The 23699-nt window shown below is 31.1% G+C and overlaps 1 long non-coding RNA gene across 1 annotated transcript; it reads right to left on the minus strand.

The window, feature by feature from the left end:
- Positions 1 to 1878: 1878 nt before the first annotated feature.
- LOC139503870 (uncharacterized) lies at positions 1879 to 15886 on the minus strand. Its single transcript, XR_011659209.1, has 9 exons — positions 15092 to 15886; positions 13394 to 13490; positions 11695 to 11791; positions 9996 to 10092; positions 8297 to 8393; positions 6598 to 6694; positions 5360 to 5456; positions 3670 to 3766; positions 1879 to 2075 (listed from the first exon to the last, which is right to left on the minus strand). It is a non-coding gene; the product is annotated as an uncharacterized lncRNA (long non-coding RNA).
- Between the last annotated feature and the right edge of the window lie 7813 nt (positions 15887 to 23699).

A 23699-nucleotide genomic window follows, 5' to 3' on the forward strand; every position in this document is an offset into this window, starting at 1 on the left:
ATCAATCCTTATATGTAGGATATAAACTGCATTGCGTAAAACGAATATTTTATAATTGACGGGAGAGATTACAGGTTATTGACTGGTAGAATCATGGATTCCCAAGTAAAATGGTCAATATAATACTTTCATGGTTGAATGTATTTCAATAGCAACAGAATTTTATATGCACTGTAAGACCAATGCAAAATTTCAAGATTATAACTTGGCAGTCAAACAAAAATACCAGGTAGTCACAAGGGATGACTGGGGTAAATAGATATGATCATCCCTGGAATTATCCCGTTCTATACTATATTATTACCCTACTACATGAGTGTCAAGAGATCTGCACGTTAAATAACACTTGCTACGCCTAACTGAGGGGCCCTTATAGGGTATCTTGCAAGGCAAATTATCTAATCATATCCATCAAACCGACATTTTCAAGAAACAGTTGACATTTCTCGCATATCGACCTTCCTATCATAACCTGCTTAATGTTTTAATTCTGAATATGTTCTCGTCTTGTATATCGATGAAATATTAGCTATCATACTGTACGTTAAAACAAATAAAAATCTATGATATTTGTATGTTTTTTCGGTCTGTGCATCTGTTCGTTCGTTCGTTCGTCCATCCGTTCGTTAGTTTGTCCGTCCATTCGTCTGTCCGTTTCAGGTTAAAGTTTTTGGTCAAGGTAGTTTTTTTATGAAGTTGAAGTCCAATCAGCTTGAAACTTAGTACACATGTTCCCCATGATCTTTCTGATTTTAATGCCAAATTAGAGTTTTTAACCCAATTTCACTATCCACTGAACATTGAAAATGATAATGCGAATGGGGCATCCGTGTACTATGGACACTTTTTGTTAGACCCTGGAGTTGAAATCACTCAGGAAATATGTAGAATACGGGTCAATCGGCAAACAATATCAAGCCCTACTAAGGAAAATGTGATGGTGACTTTATGTCGATCTGCTGTCATGATACAAGATCAATTGCTATAAATCCACAATTAATTTTGCAATTTGAGAGGCAATGAATCGAGCTGAGATAAAGTCATTGAAAACGAATTTTTTTTCCACATTTATATATATATATAATATATATAGGGGTAAATTCAGTAAAAAATCTCCCATTGACTTTAATGCTAATCTACGTGTGGGAATAAATTTATACCTGATTTACCTTTAGAAATTAAAAACTTTCATATATCATTCATGAAAGTACAAATGTAGCCCTATCTTTTGCAACAATAAAAACATAGGGTCATGCGGCATTTTTGGGCATTCACATGGCCTTGTTTACAAACAATGTAGATTCGCACTGAATTCCTATACTGACACCCATAACTTTTCAACCCTGTAGGGAAAAAAATTAGTACATTCAGCATTTTTTTTTTTTTTTTCAACTCTAATTTTGATCCAACTACCAAAAAATATTTATTACAAACATTATCCACCAATCAGAAGAGCACATGACTTCACTTTTAGACAGAAAGCTCTCCCCTAAATGGGCGGTCCCTGATGACGTATATTTATTTACTGAATTTACCCCTATAAGGGACTTTTTTACTTCTTTTCCAACTTTTTTGTAATAAACATGTAATGTATCCAATTTTCAAGTTCCAGTTTCAATACAACCTTCATAAATGCTAAATTTATTAAGATAGAGCAAAATTTATACTACAGCCCATACTGCGGCTGATGTATATTTTTTATATAAAGTTGCGCCTTGACTGTTTTTGAAAGAATGATGTAAAATACTATGTTTAATAAATGTGAATTGTTTTCTGTGTTTGCTTTGACCAGTATTGCAAGTACATCTAGAAACTAAAGTCTTGGTGTACTCTTAGTTAGTTTTTTCCTTATATGGAAGTTTTTGATTAAATACCATGAAAAGACCACAAAAAGATTTTTCAAAGGCTTTTTTAAGCAGTTTCATACCAAATAAATCAACAATTATGTTTCATTATACTAAATCTGTGTTTTAATTACTTGTAAATTTCACAAAATGTCATTGACAATCACTCTGCAGAAATTCATGTTACCCCAACATCAGGATGGGTTCTTCGCCAAAACTAGACAGCCAGAACTGAAGTAGAAAAAAGTGCCAAATATGAAAAAATAAGATTAGGTATGACCAAACTTTACATTTGGGAGATTAAAGTAACAATTTAGAATATTTAAAAGCAATCATTTAACATAAAAATCCAATTACAAACATTTAAACTCTTGTTTCATAGATGAAGGACATGTAAGCATGAAAAGTTGTCTAGTATATTCTTTAAATAAAGAATCGCAACGCGTTATGTAAAAATAAATGAATACATTCATGCGGTCAGATTATTTGAGTGTTAAAATACTAGAAAAGTGCTTAATTACCACTTGTTCTACAACTTAACATGAGGAACACAGCTAAAAAAAAACACACTATGTCAAAGGGAGGTAATACATTTTTTTCATATGATTTTAGACATTATGAGGAGAAATATGTGCAGAATGTGATGTAAATGGGGAGAATATTCATGCATTTCATTGATATCATAACTCTCAAGTGTAATTTCTATTGTTTTTTTTTAATCTGGACACAAAAACTGATTTTTACCATATTCTCCATGCTTCTCTCACAGTACACAGAGTGCATCCTGGATAGCCGCAGTTAAAGATAGAAATTTGTGTAAAAAACAACTTCAAATGGTTCCAAAATCCTTTCATTACATTAACATTTACAGGAAATAAGTTTTGTGATTATTGTGTGGCCTTGAACAAGTACAGTGAAAAAGTGCATATTTTCCTATAGGGGTAAATTCAGTAAAAAATCTCCCATTGACTTTAATGCTAATCTACGTGTGGGAATAAATTTATACCTGATTTACCTTTAGAAATTAAAAACTTTCATATATCATTCATGAAAGTACAAATGTAGCCCTATCTTTTGCAACAATAAAAACATAGGGTCATGCGGCATTTTTGGGCATTCACATGGCCTTGTTTACAAACAATGTAGATTCGCACTTAATTCTTATACTGACACCCATAACTTTTCAACCCTGTAGGGAAAAAAATTAGTACATTCAGCATTTTTTTTTTTTTTTTTCAACTCTAATTTTGATCCAACTACCAAAAAATATTTATTACAAACATTATCCACCAATCAGAAGAGCACATGACTTCACTTTTAGACAGAAAGCTCTCCCCTAAATGGGCGGTCCCTGATGACGTATATTTATTTACTGAATTTACCCCTATAAGGGACTTTTTTACTTCTTTTCCAACTTTTTTGTAATAAACATGTAATGTATCCAATTTTCAAGTTCCAGTTTCAATACAACCTTCATAAATGCTAAATTTATTAAGATAGAGCAAAATTTATACTACAGCCCATACTGCGGCTGATGTATATTTTTTATATAAAGTTGCGCCTTGACTGTTTTTGAAAGAATGATGTAAAATACTATGTTTAATAAATGTGAATTGTTTTCTGTGTTTGCTTTGACCAGTATTGCAAGTACATCTAGAAACTAAAGTCTTGGTGTACTCTTAGTTAGTTTTTTCCTTATATGGAAGTTTTTGATTAAATACCATGAAAAGACCACAAAAAGATTTTTCAAAGGCTTTTTTAAGCAGTTTCATACCAAATAAATCAACAATTATGTTTCATTATACTAAATCTGTGTTTTAATTACTTGTAAATTTCACAAAATGTCATTGACAATCACTCTGCAGAAATTCATGTTACCCCAACATCAGGATGGGTTCTTCGCCAAAACTAGACAGCCAGAACTGAAGTAGAAAAAAGTGCCAAATATGAAAAAATAAGATTAGGTATGACCAAACTTTACATTTGGGAGATTAAAGTAACAATTTAGAATATTTAAAAGCAATCATTTAACATAAAAATCCAATTACAAACATTTAAACTCTTGTTTCATAGATGAAGGACATGTAAGCATGAAAAGTTGTCTAGTATATTCTTTAAATAAAGAATCGCAACGCGTTATGTAAAAATAAATGAATACATTCATGCGGTCAGATTATTTGAGTGTTAAAATACTAGAAAAGTGCTTAATTACCACTTGTTCTACAACTTAACATGAGGAACACAGCTAAAAAAAACACACTATGTCAAAGGGAGGTAATCCATTTTTTTCATATGATTTTAGACATTATGAGGAGAAATATGTGCAGAATGTGATGTAAATGGGGAGAATATTCATGCATTTCATTGATATCATAACTCTCAAGTGTAATTTCTATTGTTTCTTTTAATCTGGACACAAAAACTGATTTTTACCATATTCTCCATGCTTCTCTCACAGTACACAGAGTGCATCCTGGATAGCCGCAGTTAAAGATAGAAATTTGTGTAAAAAACAACTTCAAATGGTTCCAAAATCCTTTCATTACATTAACATTTACAGGAAATAAGTTTTGTGATTATTGTGTGGCCTTGAACAAGTACAGTGAAAAAGTGCATATTTTCCTATAGGGGTAAATTCAGTAAAAAATCTCCCATTGACTTTAATGCTAATCTACGTGTGGGAATAAATTTATACCTGATTTACCTTTAGAAATTAAAAACTTTCATATATCATTCATGAAAGTACAAATGTAGCCCTATCTTTTGCAACAATAAAAACATAGGGTCATGCGGCATTTTTGGGCATTCACATGGCCTTGTTTACAAACAATGTAGATTCGCACTGAATTCCTATACTGACACCCATAACTTTTCAACCCTGTAGGGAAAAAAATTAGTACATTCAGCATTTTTTTTTTTTTTTTTTCAACTCTAATTTTGATCCAACTACCAAAAAATATTTATTACAAACATTATCCACCAATCAGAAGAGCACATGACTTCACTTTTAGACAGAAAGCTCTCCCCTAAATGGGCGGTCCCTGATGACGTATATTTATTTACTGAATTTACCCCTATAAGGGACTTTTTTACTTCTTTTCCAACTTTTTTGTAATAAACATGTAATGTATCCAATTTTCAAGTTCCAGTTTCAATACAACCTTCATAAATGCTAAATTTATTAAGATAGAGCAAAATTTATACTACAGCCCATACTGCGGCTGATGTATATTTTTTATATAAAGTTGCGCCTTGACTGTTTTTGAAAGAATGATGTAAAATACTATGTTTAATAAATGTGAATTGTTTTCTGTGTTTGCTTTGACCAGTATTGCAAGTACATCTAGAAACTAAAGTCTTGGTGTACTCTTAGTTAGTTTTTTCCTTATATGGAAGTTTTTGATTAAATACCATGAAAAGACCACAAAAAGATTTTTCAAAGGCTTTTTTAAGCAGTTTCATACCAAATAAATCAACAATTATGTTTCATTATACTAAATCTGTGTTTTAATTACTTGTAAATTTCACAAAATGTCATTGACAATCACTCTGCAGAAATTCATGTTACCCCAACATCAGGATGGGTTCTTCGCCAAAACTAGACAGCCAGAACTGAAGTAGAAAAAAGTGCCAAATATGAAAAAATAAGATTAGGTATGACCAAACTTTACATTTGGGAGATTAAAGTAACAATTTAGAATATTTAAAAGCAATCATTTAACATAAAAATCCAATTACAAACATTTAAACTCTTGTTTCATAGATGAAGGACATGTAAGCATGAAAAGTTGTCTAGTATATTCTTTAAATAAAGAATCGCAACGCGTTATGTAAAAATAAATGAATACATTCATGCGGTCAGATTATTTGAGTGTTAAAATACTAGAAAAGTGCTTAATTACCACTTGTTCTACAACTTAACATGAGGAACACAGCTAAAAAAAAACACACTATGTCAAAGGGAGGTAATCCATTTTTTTCATATGATTTTAGACATTATGAGGAGAAATATGTGCAGAATGTGATGTAAATGGGGAGAATATTCATGCATTTCATTGATATCATAACTCTCAAGTGTAATTTCTATTGTTTCTTTTAATCTGGACACAAAAACTGATTTTTACCATATTCTCCATGCTTCTCTCACAGTACACAGAGTGCATCCTGGATAGCCGCAGTTAAAGATAGAAATTTGTGTAAAAAACAACTTCAAATGGTTCCAAAATCCTTTCATTACATTAACATTTACAGGAAATAAGTTTTGTGATTATTGTGTGGCCTTGAACAAGTACAGTGAAAAAGTGCATATTTTCCTATAAGGGACTTTTTTACTTCTTTTCCAACTTTTTGTAATAAACATGTAATGTATCCAATTTTCAAGTTCCAGTTTCAATACAACCTTCATAAATGCTAAATTTATTAAGATAGAGCAAAATTTATACTACAGCCCATACTGCGGCTGATGTATATTTTTTATATAAAGTTGCGCCTTGACTGTTTTTGAAAGAATGATGTAAAATACTATGTTTAATAAATGTGAATTGTTTTCTGTGTTTGCTTTGACCAGTATTGCAAGTACATCTAGAAACTAAAGTCTTGGTGTACTCTTAGTTAGTTTTTTCCTTATATGGAAGTTTTTGATTAAATACCATGAAAAGACCACAAAAAGATTTTTCAAAGGCTTTTTTAAGCAGTTTCATACCAAATAAATCAACAATTATGTTTCATTATACTAAATCTGTGTTTTAATTACTTGTAAATTTCACAAAATGTCATTGACAATCACTCTGCAGAAATTCATGTTACCCCAACATCAGGATGGGTTCTTCGCCAAAACTAGACAGCCAGAACTGAAGTAGAAAAAAGTGCCAAATATGAAAAAATAAGATTAGGTATGACCAAACTTTACATTTGGGAGATTAAAGTAACAATTTAGAATATTTAAAAGCAATCATTTAACATAAAAATCCAATTACAAACATTTAAACTCTTGTTTCATAGATGAAGGACATGTAAGCATGAAAAGTTGTCTAGTATATTCTTTAAATAAAGAATCGCAACGCGTTATGTAAAAATAAATGAATACATTCATGCGGTCAGATTATTTGAGTGTTAAAATACTAGAAAAGTGCTTAATTACCACTTGTTCTACAACTTAACATGAGGAACACAGCTAAAAAAAAACACACTATGTCAAAGGGAGGTAATCCATTTTTTTCATATGATTTTAGACATTATGAGGAGAAATATGTGCAGAATGTGATGTAAATGGGGAGAATATTCATGCATTTCATTGATATCATAACTCTCAAGTGTAATTTCTATTGTTTCTTTTAATCTGGACACAAAAACTGATTTTTACCATATTCTCCATGCTTCTCTCACAGTACACAGAGTGCATCCTGGATAGCCGCAGTTAAAGATAGAAATTTGTGTAAAAAACAACTTCAAATGGTTCCAAAATCCTTTCATTACATTAACATTTACAGGAAATAAGTTTTGTGATTATTGTGTGGCCTTGAACAAGTACAGTGAAAAAGTGCATATTTTCCTATAGGGGTAAATTCAGTAAAAAATCTCCCATTGACTTTAGACTTTAATGCTAATCTACGTGTGGGAATAAATTTATACCTGATTTACCTTTAGAAATTAAAAACTTTCATATATCATTCATGAAAGTACAAATGTAGCCCTATCTTTTGCAACAATAAAAACATAGGGTCATGCGGCATTTTTGGGCATTCACATGGCCTTGTTTACAAACAATGTAGATTCGCACTGAATTCCTATACTGACACCCATAACTTTTCAACCCTGTAGGGAAAAAAATTAGTACATTCAGCATTTTTTTTTTTTTTTTTTTCAACTCTAATTTTGATCCAACTACCAAAAAATATTTATTACAAACATTATCCACCAATCAGAAGAGCACATGACTTCACTTTTAGACAGAAAGCTCTCCCCTAAATGGGCGGTCCCTGATGACGTATATTTATTTACTGAATTTACCCCTATAAGGGACTTTTTTACTTCTTTTCCAACTTTTTTGTAATAAACATGTAATGTATCCAATTTTCAAGTTCCAGTTTCAATACAACCTTCATAAATGCTAAATTTATTAAGATAGAGCAAAATTTATACTACAGCCCATACTGCGGCTGATGTATATTTTTTATATAAAGTTGCGCCTTGACTGTTTTTGAAAGAATGATGTAAAATACTATGTTTAATAAATGTGAATTGTTTTCTGTGTTTGCTTTGACCAGTATTGCAAGTACATCTAGAAACTAAAGTCTTGGTGTACTCTTAGTTAGTTTTTTCCTTATATGGAAGTTTTTGATTAAATACCATGAAAAGACCACAAAAAGATTTTTCAAAGGCTTTTTTAAGCAGTTTCATACCAAATAAATCAACAATTATGTTTCATTATACTAAATCTGTGTTTTAATTACTTGTAAATTTCACAAAATGTCATTGACAATCACTCTGCAGAAATTCATGTTACCCCAACATCAGGATGGGTTCTTCGCCAAAACTAGACAGCCAGAACTGAAGTAGAAAAAAGTGCCAAATATGAAAAAATAAGATTAGGTATGACCAAACTTTACATTTGGGAGATTAAAGTAACAATTTAGAATATTTAAAAGCAATCATTTAACATAAAAATCCAATTACAAACATTTAAACTCTTGTTTCATAGATGAAGGACATGTAAGCATGAAAAGTTGTCTAGTATATTCTTTAAATAAAGAATCGCAACGCGTTATGTAAAAATAAATGAATACATTCATGCGGTCAGATTATTTGAGTGTTAAAATACTAGAAAAGTGCTTAATTACCACTTGTTCTACAACTTAACATGAGGAACACAGCTAAAAAAAAACACACTATGTCAAAGGGAGGTAATCCATTTTTTTCATATGATTTTAGACATTATGAGGAGAAATATGTGCAGAATGTGATGTAAATGGGGAGAATATTCATGCATTTCATTGATATCATAACTCTCAAGTGTAATTTCTATTGTTTCTTTTAATCTGGACACAAAAACTGATTTTTACCATATTCTCCATGCTTCTCTCACAGTACACAGAGTGCATCCTGGATAGCCGCAGTTAAAGATAGAAATTTGTGTAAAAAACAACTTCAAATGGTTCCAAAATCCTTTCATTACATTAACATTTACAGGAAATAAGTTTTGTGATTATTGTGTGGCCTTGAACAAGTACAGTGAAAAAGTGCATATTTTCCTATAGGGGTAAATTCAGTAAAAAATCTCCCATTGACTTTAGACTTTAATGCTAATCTACGTGTGGGAATAAATTTATACCTGATTTACCTTTAGAAATTAAAAACTTTCATATATCATTCATGAAAGTACAAATGTAGCCCTATCTTTTGCAACAATAAAAACATAGGGTCATGCGGCATTTTTGGGCATTCACATGGCCTTGTTTACAAACAATGTAGATTCGCACTGAATTCCTATACTGACACCCATAACTTTTCAACCCTGTAGGGAAAAAAATTAGTACATTCAGCATTTTTTTTTTTTTTTTTTTCAACTCTAATTTTGATCCAACTACCAAAAAATATTTATTACAAACATTATCCACCAATCAGAAGAGCACATGACTTCACTTTTAGACAGAAAGCTCTCCCCTAAATGGGCGGTCCCTGATGACGTATATTTATTTACTGAATTTACCCCTATAAGGGACTTTTTTACTTCTTTTCCAACTTTTTTGTAATAAACATGTAATGTATCCAATTTTCAAGTTCCAGTTTCAATACAACCTTCATAAATGCTAAATTTATTAAGATAGAGCAAAATTTATACTACAGCCCATACTGCGGCTGATGTATATTTTTTATATAAAGTTGCGCCTTGACTGTTTTTGAAAGAATGATGTAAAATACTATGTTTAATAAATGTGAATTGTTTTCTGTGTTTGCTTTGACCAGTATTGCAAGTACATCTAGAAACTAAAGTCTTGGTGTACTCTTAGTTAGTTTTTTCCTTATATGGAAGTTTTTGATTAAATACCATGAAAAGACCACAAAAAGATTTTTCAAAGGCTTTTTTAAGCAGTTTCATACCAAATAAATCAACAATTATGTTTCATTATACTAAATCTGTGTTTTAATTACTTGTAAATTTCACAAAATGTCATTGACAATCACTCTGCAGAAATTCATGTTACCCCAACATCAGGATGGGTTCTTCGCCAAAACTAGACAGCCAGAACTGAAGTAGAAAAAAGTGCCAAATATGAAAAAATAAGATTAGGTATGACCAAACTTTACATTTGGGAGATTAAAGTAACAATTTAGAATATTTAAAAGCAATCATTTAACATAAAAATCCAATTACAAACATTTAAACTCTTGTTTCATAGATGAAGGACATGTAAGCATGAAAAGTTGTCTAGTATATTCTTTAAATAAAGAATCGCAACGCGTTATGTAAAAATAAATGAATACATTCATGCGGTCAGATTATTTGAGTGTTAAAATACTAGAAAAGTGCTTAATTACCACTTGTTCTACAACTTAACATGAGGAACACAGCTAAAAAAAAACACACTATGTCAAAGGGAGGTAATCCATTTTTTTCATATGATTTTAGACATTATGAGGAGAAATATGTGCAGAATGTGATGTAAATGGGGAGAATATTCATGCATTTCATTGATATCATAACTCTCAAGTGTAATTTCTATTGTTTCTTTTAATCTGGACACAAAAACTGATTTTTACCATATTCTCCATGCTTCTCTCACAGTACACAGAGTGCATCCTGGATAGCCGCAGTTAAAGATAGAAATTTGTGTAAAAAACAACTTCAAATGGTTCCAAAATCCTTTCATTACATTAACATTTACAGGAAATAAGTTTTGTGATTATTGTGTGGCCTTGAACAAGTACAGTGAAAAAGTGCATATTTTCCTATAGGGGTAAATTCAGTAAAAAATCTCCCATTGACTTTAGACTTTAATGCTAATCTACGTGTGGGAATAAATTTATACCTGATTTACCTTTAGAAATTAAAAACTTTCATATATCATTCATGAAAGTACAAATGTAGCCCTATCTTTTGCAACAATAAAAACATAGGGTCATGCGGCATTTTTGGGCATTCACATGGCCTTGTTTACAAACAATGTAGATTCGCACTGAATTCCTATACTGACACCCATAACTTTTCAACCCTGTAGGGAAAAAAATTAGTACATTCAGCATTTTTTTTTTTTTTTTTTTCAACTCTAATTTTGATCCAACTACCAAAAAATATTTATTACAAACATTATCCACCAATCAGAAGAGCACATGACTTCACTTTTAGACAGAAAGCTCTCCCCTAAATGGGCGGTCCCTGATGACGTATATTTATTTACTGAATTTACCCCTATAAGGGACTTTTTTACTTCTTTTCCAACTTTTTTGTAATAAACATGTAATGTATCCAATTTTCAAGTTCCAGTTTCAATACAACCTTCATAAATGCTAAATTTATTAAGATAGAGCAAAATTTATACTACAGCCCATACTGCGGCTGATGTATATTTTTTATATAAAGTTGCGCCTTGACTGTTTTTGAAAGAATGATGTAAAATACTATGTTTAATAAATGTGAATTGTTTTCTGTGTTTGCTTTGACCAGTATTGCAAGTACATCTAGAAACTAAAGTCTTGGTGTACTCTTAGTTAGTTTTTTCCTTATATGGAAGTTTTTGATTAAATACCATGAAAAGACCACAAAAAGATTTTTCAAAGGCTTTTTTAAGCAGTTTCATACCAAATAAATCAACAATTATGTTTCATTATACTAAATCTGTGTTTTAATTACTTGTAAATTTCACAAAATGTCATTGACAATCACTCTGCAGAAATTCATGTTACCCCAACATCAGGATGGGTTCTTCGCCAAAACTAGACAGCCAGAACTGAAGTAGAAAAAAGTGCCAAATATGAAAAAATAAGATTAGGTATGACCAAACTTTACATTTGGGAGATTAAAGTAACAATTTAGAATATTTAAAAGCAATCATTTAACATAAAAATCCAATTACAAACATTTAAACTCTTGTTTCATAGATGAAGGACATGTAAGCATGAAAAGTTGTCTAGTATATTCTTTAAATAAAGAATCGCAACGCGTTATGTAAAAATAAATGAATACATTCATGCGGTCAGATTATTTGAGTGTTAAAATACTAGAAAAGTGCTTAATTACCACTTGTTCTACAACTTAACATGAGGAACACAGCTAAAAAAAAACACACTATGTCAAAGGGAGGTAATCCATTTTTTTCATATGATTTTAGACATTATGAGGAGAAATATGTGCAGAATGTGATGTAAATGGGGAGAATATTCATGCATTTCATTGATATCATAACTCTCAAGTGTAATTTCTATTGTTTCTTTTAATCTGGACACAAAAACTGATTTTTACCATATTCTCCATGCTTCTCTCACAGTACACAGAGTGCATCCTGGATAGCCGCAGTTAAAGATAGAAATTTGTGTAAAAAACAACTTCAAATGGTTCCAAAATCCTTTCATTACATTAACATTTACAGGAAATAAGTTTTGTGATTATTGTGTGGCCTTGAACAAGTACAGTGAAAAAGTGCATATTTTCCTATAGGGGTAAATTCAGTAAAAAATCTCCCATTGACTTTAGACTTTAATGCTAATCTACGTGTGGGAATAAATTTATACCTGATTTACCTTTAGAAATTAAAAACTTTCATATATCATTCATGAAAGTACAAATGTAGCCCTATCTTTTGCAACAATAAAAACATAGGGTCATGCGGCATTTTTGGGCATTCACATGGCCTTGTTTACAAACAATGTAGATTCGCACTGAATTCCTATACTGACACCCATAACTTTTCAACCCTGTAGGGAAAAAAATTAGTACATTCAGCATTTTTTTTTTTTTTTTTTTCAACTCTAATTTTGATCCAACTACCAAAAAATATTTATTACAAACATTATCCACCAATCAGAAGAGCACATGACTTCACTTTTAGACAGAAAGCTCTCCCCTAAATGGGCGGTCCCTGATGACGTATATTTATTTACTGAATTTACCCCTATAAGGGACTTTTTTACTTCTTTTCCAACTTTTTTGTAATAAACATGTAATGTATCCAATTTTCAAGTTCCAGTTTCAATACAACCTTCATAAATGCTAAATTTATTAAGATAGAGCAAAATTTATACTACAGCCCATACTGCGGCTGATGTATATTTTTTATATAAAGTTGCGCCTTGACTGTTTTTGAAAGAATGATGTAAAATACTATGTTTAATAAATGTGAATTGTTTTCTGTGTTTGCTTTGACCAGTATTGCAAGTACATCTAGAAACTAAAGTCTTGGTGTACTCTTAGTTAGTTTTTTCCTTATATGGAAGTTTTTGATTAAATACCATGAAAAGACCACAAAAAGATTTTTCAAAGGCTTTTTTAAGCAGTTTCATACCAAATAAATCAACAATTATGTTTCATTATACTAAATCTGTGTTTTAATTACTTGTAAATTTCACAAAATGTCATTGACAATCACTCTGCAGAAATTCATGTTACCCCAACATCAGGATGGGTTCTTCGCCAAAACTAGACAGCCAGAACTGAAGTAGAAAAAAGTGCCAAATATGAAAAAATAAGATTAGGTATGACCAAACTTTACATTTGGGAGATTAAAGTAACAATTTAGAATATTTAAAAGCAATCATTTAACATAAAAATCCAATTACAAACATTTAAACTCTTGTTTCATAGATGAAGGACATGTAAGCATGAAAAGTTGTCTAGTATATTCTTTAAATAAAGAATCGCAACGCGTTATGTAAAAATAAATGAATACATTCATGCGGTCAGATTATTTGAGTGTTAAAATACTAGAAAAGTGCTTAATTACCACTTGTTCTACAACTTAACATGAGGAACACAGCTAAAAAAAAACACACTATGTCAAAGGGAGGTAATCCATTTTTTTCATATGATTTTAGACATTATGAGGAGAAATATGTGCAGAATGTGATGTAAATGGGGAGAATATTCATGCATTTCATTGATATCATAACTCTCAAGTGTAATTTCTATTGTTTCTTTTAATCTGGACACAAAAACTGATTTTTACCATATTCTCCATGCTTCTCTCACAGTACACAGAGTGCATCCTGGATAGCCGCAGTTAAAGATAGAAATTTGTGTAAAAAACAACTTCAAATGGTTCCAAAATCCTTTCATTACATTAACATTTACAGGAAATAAGTTTTGTGATTATTGTGTGGCCTTGAACAAGTACAGTGAAAAAGTGCATATTTTCCTATAGGGGTAAATTCAGTAAAAAATCTCCCATTGACTTTAGACTTTAATGCTAATCTACGTGTGGGAATAAATTTATACCTGATTTACCTTTAGAAATTAAAAACTTTCATATATCATTCATGAAAGTACAAATGTAGCCCTATCTTTTGCAACAATAAAAACATAGGGTCATGCGGCATTTTTGGGCATTCACATGGCCTTGTTTACAAACAATGTAGATTCGCACTGAATTCCTATACTGACACCCATAACTTTTCAACCCTGTAGGGAAAAAAATTAGTACATTCAGCATTTTTTTTTTTTTTTTTTCAACTCTAATTTTGATCCAACTACCAAAAAATATTTATTACAAACATTATCCACCAATCAGAAGAGCACATGACTTCACTTTTAGACAGAAAGCTCTCCCCTAAATGGGCGGTCCCTGATGACGTATATTTATTTACTGAATTTACCCCTATAAGGGACTTTTTTACTTCTTTTCCAACTTTTTTGTAATAAACATGTAATGTATCCAATTTTCAAGTTCCAGTTTCAATACAACCTTCATAAATGCTAAATTTATTAAGATAGAGCAAAATTTATACTACAGCCCATACTGCGGCTGATGTATATTTTTTATATAAAGTTGCGCCTTGACTGTTTTTGAAAGAATGATGTAAAATACTATGTTTAATAAATGTGAATTGTTTTCTGTGTTTGCTTTGACCAGTATTGCAAGTACATCTAGAAACTAAAGTCTTGGTGTACTCTTAGTTAGTTTTTTCCTTATATGGAAGTTTTTGATTAAATACCATGAAAAGACCACAAAAAGATTTTTCAAAGGCTTTTTTAAGCAGTTTCATACCAAATAAATCAACAATTATGTTTCATTATACTAAATCTGTGTTTTAATTACTTGTAAATTTCACAAAATGTCATTGACAATCACTCTGCAGAAATTCATGTTACCCCAACATCAGGATGGGTTCTTCGCCAAAACTAGACAGCCAGAACTGAAGTAGAAAAAAGTGCCAAATATGAAAAAATAAGATTAGGTATGACCAAACTTTACATTTGGGAGATTAAAGTAACAATTTAGAATATTTAAAAGCAATCATTTAACATAAAAATCCAATTACAAACATTTAAACTCTTGTTTCATAGATGAAGGACATGTAAGCATGAAAAGTTGTCTAGTATATTCTTTAAATAAAGAATCGCAACGCGTTATGTAAAAATAAATGAATACATTCATGCGGTCAGATTATTTGAGTGTTAAAATACTAGAAAAGTGCTTAATTACCACTTGTTCTACAACTTAACATGAGGAACACAGCTAAAAAAAAACACACTATGTCAAAGGGAGGTAATCCATTTTTTTCATATGATTTTAGACATTATGAGGAGAAATATGTGCAGAATGTGATGTAAATGGGGAGAATATTCATGCATTTCATTGATATCATAACTCTCAAGTGTAATTTCTATTGTTTCTTTTAATCTGGACACAAAAACTGATTTTTACCATATTCTCCATGCTTCTCTCACAGTACACAGAGTGCATCCTGGATAGCCGCAGTTAAAGATAGAAATTTGTGTAAAAAACAACTTCAAATGGTTCCAAAATCCTTTCATTACATTAACATTTACAGGAAATAAGTTTTGTGATTATTGTGTGGCCTTGAACAAGTACAGTGAAAAAGTGCATATTTTCCTATAGGGGTAAATTCAGTAAAAAATCTCCCATTGACTTTAGACTTTAATGCTAATCTACGTGTGGGAATAAATTTATACCTGATTTACCTTTAGAAATTAAAAACTTTCATATATCATTCATGAAAGTACAAATGTAGCCCTATCTTTTGCAACAATAAAAACATAGGGTCATGCGGCATTTTTGGGCATTCACATGGCCTTGTTTACAAACAATGTAGATTCGCACTGAATTCCTATACTGACACTTATAACTTTTCAACCCTGTAGGGAAAAAAATTAGTACATTCAGCATTTTTTTTTTTTTTTTTTTCAACTCTAATTTTGATCCAACTACCAAAAAATATTTATTACAAACATTATCCACCAATCAGAAGAGCACATGACTTCACTTTTAGACAGAAAGCTCTCCCCTAAATGGGCGGTCCCTGATGACGTATATTTATTTACTGAATTTACCCCTATACGACTGTGTAAGAAGTAATGTACATTTGTAGAACTCTATATATCAGTATGCAGGATTTTTAAATGGAGTGAAGTCGGCAAATGTCTTACCATAAACCAACCCTAAATGAAAAAGATAAGATAATTAAAATATAAATATCGAAAGTGATATATATATATCAAAGAGTCAGTTTAATATATTTTAAGAAAAAGTGCAAAAGTGTTTATATGTATGTTCATCTGGGCCTTAGATTGCCGTTGAATACAATATCACATACAATTGCAAATTTTACATCTTTTTGCGGATTTTTTTTCTAGCAAAAGGACACTTACGGACCTCTCAGAAATTTGTTTGCGAATGTCCAGACGAAAGGGACATTCAAGTTGTATTTAACCTTCACATTCTGACCGGACTTGACCATGTTTTAATACTTCTGTTCACCCTTTAGGGTTTGATTTAAATTGGCGGATTTTTTTTTAACATAAAGCCGTAAAATTGACCATATTTGTATATCGATTATAATGATTTCAAGCTACATTTGGTTAAACATGTATTTTTTCATATACATGTATTGTTTAATTTGTAAGATTTTCAAAACAATGATTCCTTGCCATGATATTATTGTAATAATGGTAATTTATTGTAAAATATTTGAATATAAAAATTTCAATATTTCGAATTAAGCTTAAAATTTCTCAAATAATTATAATAAATTATAAACGCCACCATTTTAAAAGGTACAAGTATATTTTTTTTTTAAATAATATAAACACAAAAGCAATACCGTAACAGTATCATATATTACCGTGTCGTCTTTGAAGTAAAATACTTACCATTTCATTGCAAATAAATAATGGTTTGACAGCTTAAACACTTTGTACCATTTCCTCAAGTAAATATGACTTGTTCTTTTCTAATGTCCACTTAAACTAACTATCTAATCAGTGGCGTGGCTATATCATTTTTACGTGTACGCCCGAACCTTGGCAAGGGATCCGAGGACCCCAAACGGATCCATGTCAAACAATTGCTGGTAGTGTGTTAGAGTTAGGGAGTTAAATCGCCGGAAACCAACGAGTTATCAAGAATGGATACCATTCCTGTTATTAAAAACTCATCAGTAGCAACATACTTAGATTCTAAATTGTTTATTATTTATGTTAAATTATCCATTTTGTTCATTTGAAATATAATGGTAATTGGATTTACATAAAATGTCAAAACCAGTAACTTTAAAATATTTAAAAAGAGCCGTGGGGTAAAGCACGCGAACAAAAAAACAACATTTTTTGTGTCTAGATTTCGTAAATGAACATGTAATAATAAATCTTCAGATATGTTCAGGTGCAATACTAGATATCGTAAAAGGTTCTGTGGAACCCTGGTTCCCGTCTGGGATTTCCCCCGCAAAAAGTGAATCTGTTTTTCAGTCCATTACAGGATTTTTTTTTTAAATCGAACATTTTCTTTAGACATTTTTTCTTGCTCTGGAATATTAGTTCCGGTCCAAGTTTCGTGACAAACTATGAAGGTTTATGCATTTTTAATTTTTTTTTAAAAGTCATTCAATCTGTCAGTATCATATTGAAAAATGAATAAACAAATGTACTTTCAAAACTTTGCTTCAAACAAAAATATTAAAAAAGTGCTTGCATTCTGCTAAATTTTCATTTAATTCGATTTGACAAAGAATTTGTTGTGTAAAAAATGTTAACCACAGACTATCTATAATACTAAAATTATGAGGTCCAATTTGTCAGCCGTCATCACGTAAAAACGACGAATCAAAGAATTCAATTTTATATATAACTAATATAGTACAAAGGTGTAGATTAAAAATTACACCACTCCAGGCCCTTTTGTTTTCCACGTAATTAATATTGCCAATAATTAAAGAAGTTCCGGGTCGAGTCCGATACCGATACCAATAGTATATTCACCTGTTACCGATTACCTTATCTGTACGTTCCGCATCTGACAGGCGCACCACCAAACGGTGTATTCAGGATTAATATGCTATATAGTATTACACGGGTCATAATCACAGGGTTGACACTACTTAATTGTCAAATTGTTACCTATTGTAACAGGGTTGACACTACTTAATTGTCAAATTGTTACCTATTGTAGTATTTTAATCAGTTAGACTTTCTAAGTTAACAATACGAATACTAAAAATCTGGACTAAAATAAGGCGTATAGGTACAGTTTTCAATTTGTTAGCGGGCATGACGTAAAACAGCGAATCAAAAAATTCAACTTTATTTATAACTAATATAGGACAATGCTGTTGATTAAAAATTACTCCATTCCAGGACCTTTTGTTTTCCAAATAATTAATATTATCAATAATTGATAAGTTCCAGTTCGACGGGTTCAAACAGAAAGATTTGAAAGCAGAGAAAACTGTGTATCTAATTCTTTTAATCGGCATGACTTTATCAAATGACAATACTAATACTAAAATAAGGCTTGCGCATAGGTATAGACTTTAATTCAGTCACGGACCCGCGATATCACGGGTGTGTTCTAGTAACTATTAATATTAGTACCTGTTTATTTTGTCCGTAAAACACGGGAAAATTTACTGCATAAACAATATTATGCTCTCAGTCAGTTTACTCATTTGACCACAAAGAGTTTCTGTTCAACTTCCGTAAATTTTCACAAAGGTTTGGCAAAGTTATTGTTATTTAAAAAAAAAGTTTAACATACTGAACTTAAATATTGACACGTCGACGAAATTAAGGATTGCTATAATTGTCTTGCTTTGGCGTCATAAATATGTCACAGGCTTGACAAAACTGTAAACCACAAAACGAATCTCCGAAGATGAGGACGTGCTTTAAACAAAAGGGAAATGAGTATAGAACTCACAGTTGACAGAAAATAAACAAAATTAGTGTATAATATGATACCATTTGGCTGAAAAGTAAATTTGATCCGCAATTACAAGCCAATGAAGAAAAAATTATAAAGCTGATGTGCTTCTAACAAGTTCTTTTTATTTTCTTTTGATTAATTTTTTTTTTCTTCAAAATTCAAGTGTACGCCCGGGCGTTTTGACGTAAACGTAGCTACGCGCATGCTAATTGAATAATTGAATTCACACTAAATTGTCCTTAAAACACAATATTAGGTCATCTACAACTGCGTGTAAAATTTGAATTAAATTACCATTAGAAACGGTTTATTTCTGTAATGCCTACATCTTTTGATCTGCCGATAAAATACAGGTGAAATATGTTTGCGGTTAAGAAATAGTGGGCCTCAGGGCGCATTGCATTTGCGCCAATATTTACAAAATACAATCTTTCATTTGCGCCACAAGGTTAATATATTTCATTTGCGCAAAAAAAAAAAACACCCAATGATTGTTAGGTGTATATATTTGTCTGACACATGTATCATCTATCCTTGACCTTATTTTCATGGTTAAGTGTGTTTCTTAGATACTATAAGCAATAGGTCAACTATAATTAATGCATATATTGATTGTAAGGTGTAGATGTCTGTCTGGCATGGTTCATCTGACCTTGCCCTTATTTTCATGGTTCATTGGTCAATGTTTAGTTTTCCTGGTTAAGTCTGTTCCATAGACACTATAAGCAATAGGTCAAGTATATTTAGTGTAATGAATGATTGTAAGGTGTACATGTATTTCCCGTTTTGGTTTATCTGACCTTGACCTCATTTTCTTGGATCATGTTAAGTTTATGTGATACTTGTGGTAAAACTCTATACTTAGGACTATCAGCATAATGGCAATGGTCAGTAAAAAACGCGAGACATTTCAGCGTGTGCCCTCTTGTTAATTTTGTATCCAAAAACCAGTTTCCATAATATCTATACATTTTTAGTTACTATGACTTGAACTTGGATATGTAACCTTAAATCTTGTATTTTACCATATAATGATCCAATTATGATTGCAGTCCCATTATTGTATTTTTTTTAGCATGAAAACCCCTTTTTGCTTAGATTAAGTCTTTTGTTTGTAAGTTGCTATGCGGTATGGGGTTTGCTCATCCTTGAAGGTCGTATGGTGACTTATAGTTGCTAATGTATATACTCGTTTTTCCTGTGTGTGTTTGTGTTAAAACTGATAGTCGAATATGTTTTCCCGTCCTATATATGCATGGAATATTTGCCACTGGAATTATACCAACAACCAAATAACCATGTAAGCAGCCATCCAATTAATCAATCAATAACTTTAGATCTGGAAATGACGCGAGTTTTCCACATGATAATCTTGTTTAACTAATTGTAGTTCAATAAGTCGAAGTGAAATCATGTACAATTTAATAAAACGATAGCATATTTTAACGTTGTACTTAAACTTTGATGCTGGTTTCAATTGCGATTATACCACGAATCTCATGTTATGCAGTTTGCTATACACGTGTAATAACACAAAATGATTTGTGAGGAATTCGACATTGCAGTCTCTGTGATAATTATTTTATTCTCCTTATCAATCAAATAGTTAGTATAAGAATCTTCGTAGGACATCAAACCGTGAGTTATCAGGGTTTTTTCCATGTGAAGTCGGAGTTCGTCAAGGGGAAAATTTATCTCCTTTCTTATTTTCTGTATTTCTTTCGGACCTTGAGACTTTTTTCCGTGAAAATGGTATATCAGGACTCCAAACCGTATCACAAAAATCTTTAGAACACCTGAATATGTTTTTGTTGTTATTTATTCTATTGTATGCTGATGATACAATAATATTAGCTGAATCAGCAACAGCACTGCAAAAGTGTTTAGATGTATTTGAACAATATTGTAATATTTGGAAACTTTCAGTAAATGTTGAAAAAACTAAAGTGATGGTATTCTCTAAAAGAAACTACGTTATGATGGATAATTTTAAACTATATGGTTCAATTATTGAAAGAGTGGAGTCGTACCCCTATCTTGGTTTGCTTTTAAACTAAAATGGGAAATTTGTAATAACGAAAAAGAAGTAAGCAGAACAAGGACAGAAAGCACTTTATGCTCTATATAGAAAGATTAGGAATATATCTATTCTAGTAGATCTACAGCTTGAGCTATTTGATTCTTTAATTGATCCTATACTTTTATACGGGAGCGAAATTTGGGAATATGAAAAATTAGACATATTGGAAACGGTGCACTTGAATTTTTTTAAGAAGGTGCTCTCTGTCCGAAGATCAACGCCAAACTTCATGGTGTACGGCGAAACAGGTAGATATCCACTAGACATACATGTAAAACTATGTATACTTAATTTTTGGGTAAAACTACTTTCGAATGATTCTAAACTGTCTAGTATTATGTATAAGTTACTGTATGAAATGAATTGTTCAGGAAATATGCAATCAAAATGGTTATTAAATGTGAAATCTATACTGAATGATATAGTATAAAATATTACGTTAAACAAATCTAAGAAGACCAATTTGTACAATTTTGTGACCTCTTAATCGATATTTAATGTCGAATAACGAATTATGCAGAAACGGGTTAAGAAAAGTCAACAACACCATTTAACAGCTGGGAATAATCAACTCGTCTATAGCTATAAACCATGATTAATGTATGCAATTCTATAATCTACCACTATTACGTCATTAGGTCTTGGAGAGTTGTCTCAATTGCAATCACATTTATATATTTTTTTAGACAGAGTGCCCTAAGAGAACCACCGATTTACGGTAGAAAACTGACAATCGGTACGAAAGATGAATTTTTGTTTACAAAATATATTTCTTTTTTAAATTATTGTTCATTATAATTATGTGCAGTTTCTTTTAAGGCAAAACAAATGGTTTGTAACAGTTTCCTGTTGCATGCTCCTAAAAAATAAAATTGGAAGGTCAAGGTATTATTCCATTAACCTTTTAAATTAGTCTTATCATGAAGTTCGTTGAACAGTTGTTTAAAGGTCTTTGAGAGTGTGAAACTGTCATAAAACGCTTGCATATCATGTTTACTTATCAGTAAAGAAAATTATATATGTCGTGTACATTTTATTATTTTGTACAGGTTATTACTTGTACAAAAACTTTGTATGAGTAATTACTTGTATGATGCCATCATACAAGTTATTACCTGTACAAATATAATTGTACCAGTAATTACTTGTACAATTTTTGTTGAGAAAAAGATAATAACTTGTACAACACAATATCTTTGAGTTGTATGTGCTTCCACTTTTGCTTTAAACAAAATGTTTCATTGTTGGTATTATTTTTCTTTTACTGTTTTCTCGTATTTATTTATTTGTTTGTTTATGATCATGAGATAGTATCCAGAAGTAAATCTTGTAATAATTCAATTCCTGTTTGTCAGTATTTTACTTGTAAATGGACTTAGTTTTTCTGCCGGGACACATTACTTTGCTCTATGGTTAAAGTTTTAAAAATTTTAATTACTTTCTTAAACTGTCGTGGATTTCTACCAAACATGTACAGAAGCTTGTTTATGAGATTACGATAGTATCCATAAGTGAATTTGTTACATTTTTCCGTATTTTACTTATAAATGGACTTACATTCACTCTCTGGTTTTTTTTTTTTTAAATTCTAATTACTTTCTTAAACTATCCTAGATTTTTACCAAACTTGGACTGAAGCTTCTTGCAATCAAAAGATAGTATCGAGAGGAATATTTTTATTGATTTTTTTACTAGTTTTTGTTGAGCCTGCGATTTACATAAAAAGTGGGCGAGACACTGGGTTCCGTAGAACTCTTAATTTTTTTTCTTATCATAGAGAGTATGCATTTTCGAAATCTATATTAAGTTTGTTTTTCTTTTCTTTTTTTGAAACATGTATTCAGTGGGTATTTATTTTTGTTGTTGTATGGGATATACATGTACCCATGTCCACTCTGTGTAGTATTTCTGATTGTATCCATCGGATGAGTTAAGCCTCTTTTTACTGATTTTCATAGTTCGTTCCCTATGTTGTAATGTTACACCACTGTCCATGGTTAGAGGAGGGTTGGGATCCTGTTAACATGTTTAACCCGGGCCAAATTATGTATGTGCCTGTACCAAGCTTGTCATTTAATGGTTGTCGCTTGTTGATGTGTTACATATTTTTTTCATTCATTTTGTACATGAATAAGGCCGTTAGTTTTCTCGTTTGAATTGTTTTACATTTGCCATTTCAGGACCTTTTTAAGCTGACTTTGCGGAATGGGCTTTGTTCATTGTTAAAGACCGTGTGGTGACCAATAGTTCTTTCTATCACGGTCATTTGGGTTCTTGAGGAGAGTTGTCTCATTGGCAATTGGATCACATCTTCTTTTTTATAATTTAGTATTATTATTCAGACACACGACAAACGCAGAGTAACAACATAACCTAGCATGAGATATTGAGCAAATTTAGCTT

This window comes from Mytilus edulis, chromosome 14 (genome assembly GCF_963676685.1).
Source record: "Mytilus edulis chromosome 14, xbMytEdul2.2, whole genome shotgun sequence".
Classification (NCBI taxonomy): Eukaryota; Metazoa; Mollusca; class Bivalvia; order Mytilida; family Mytilidae; genus Mytilus; species Mytilus edulis.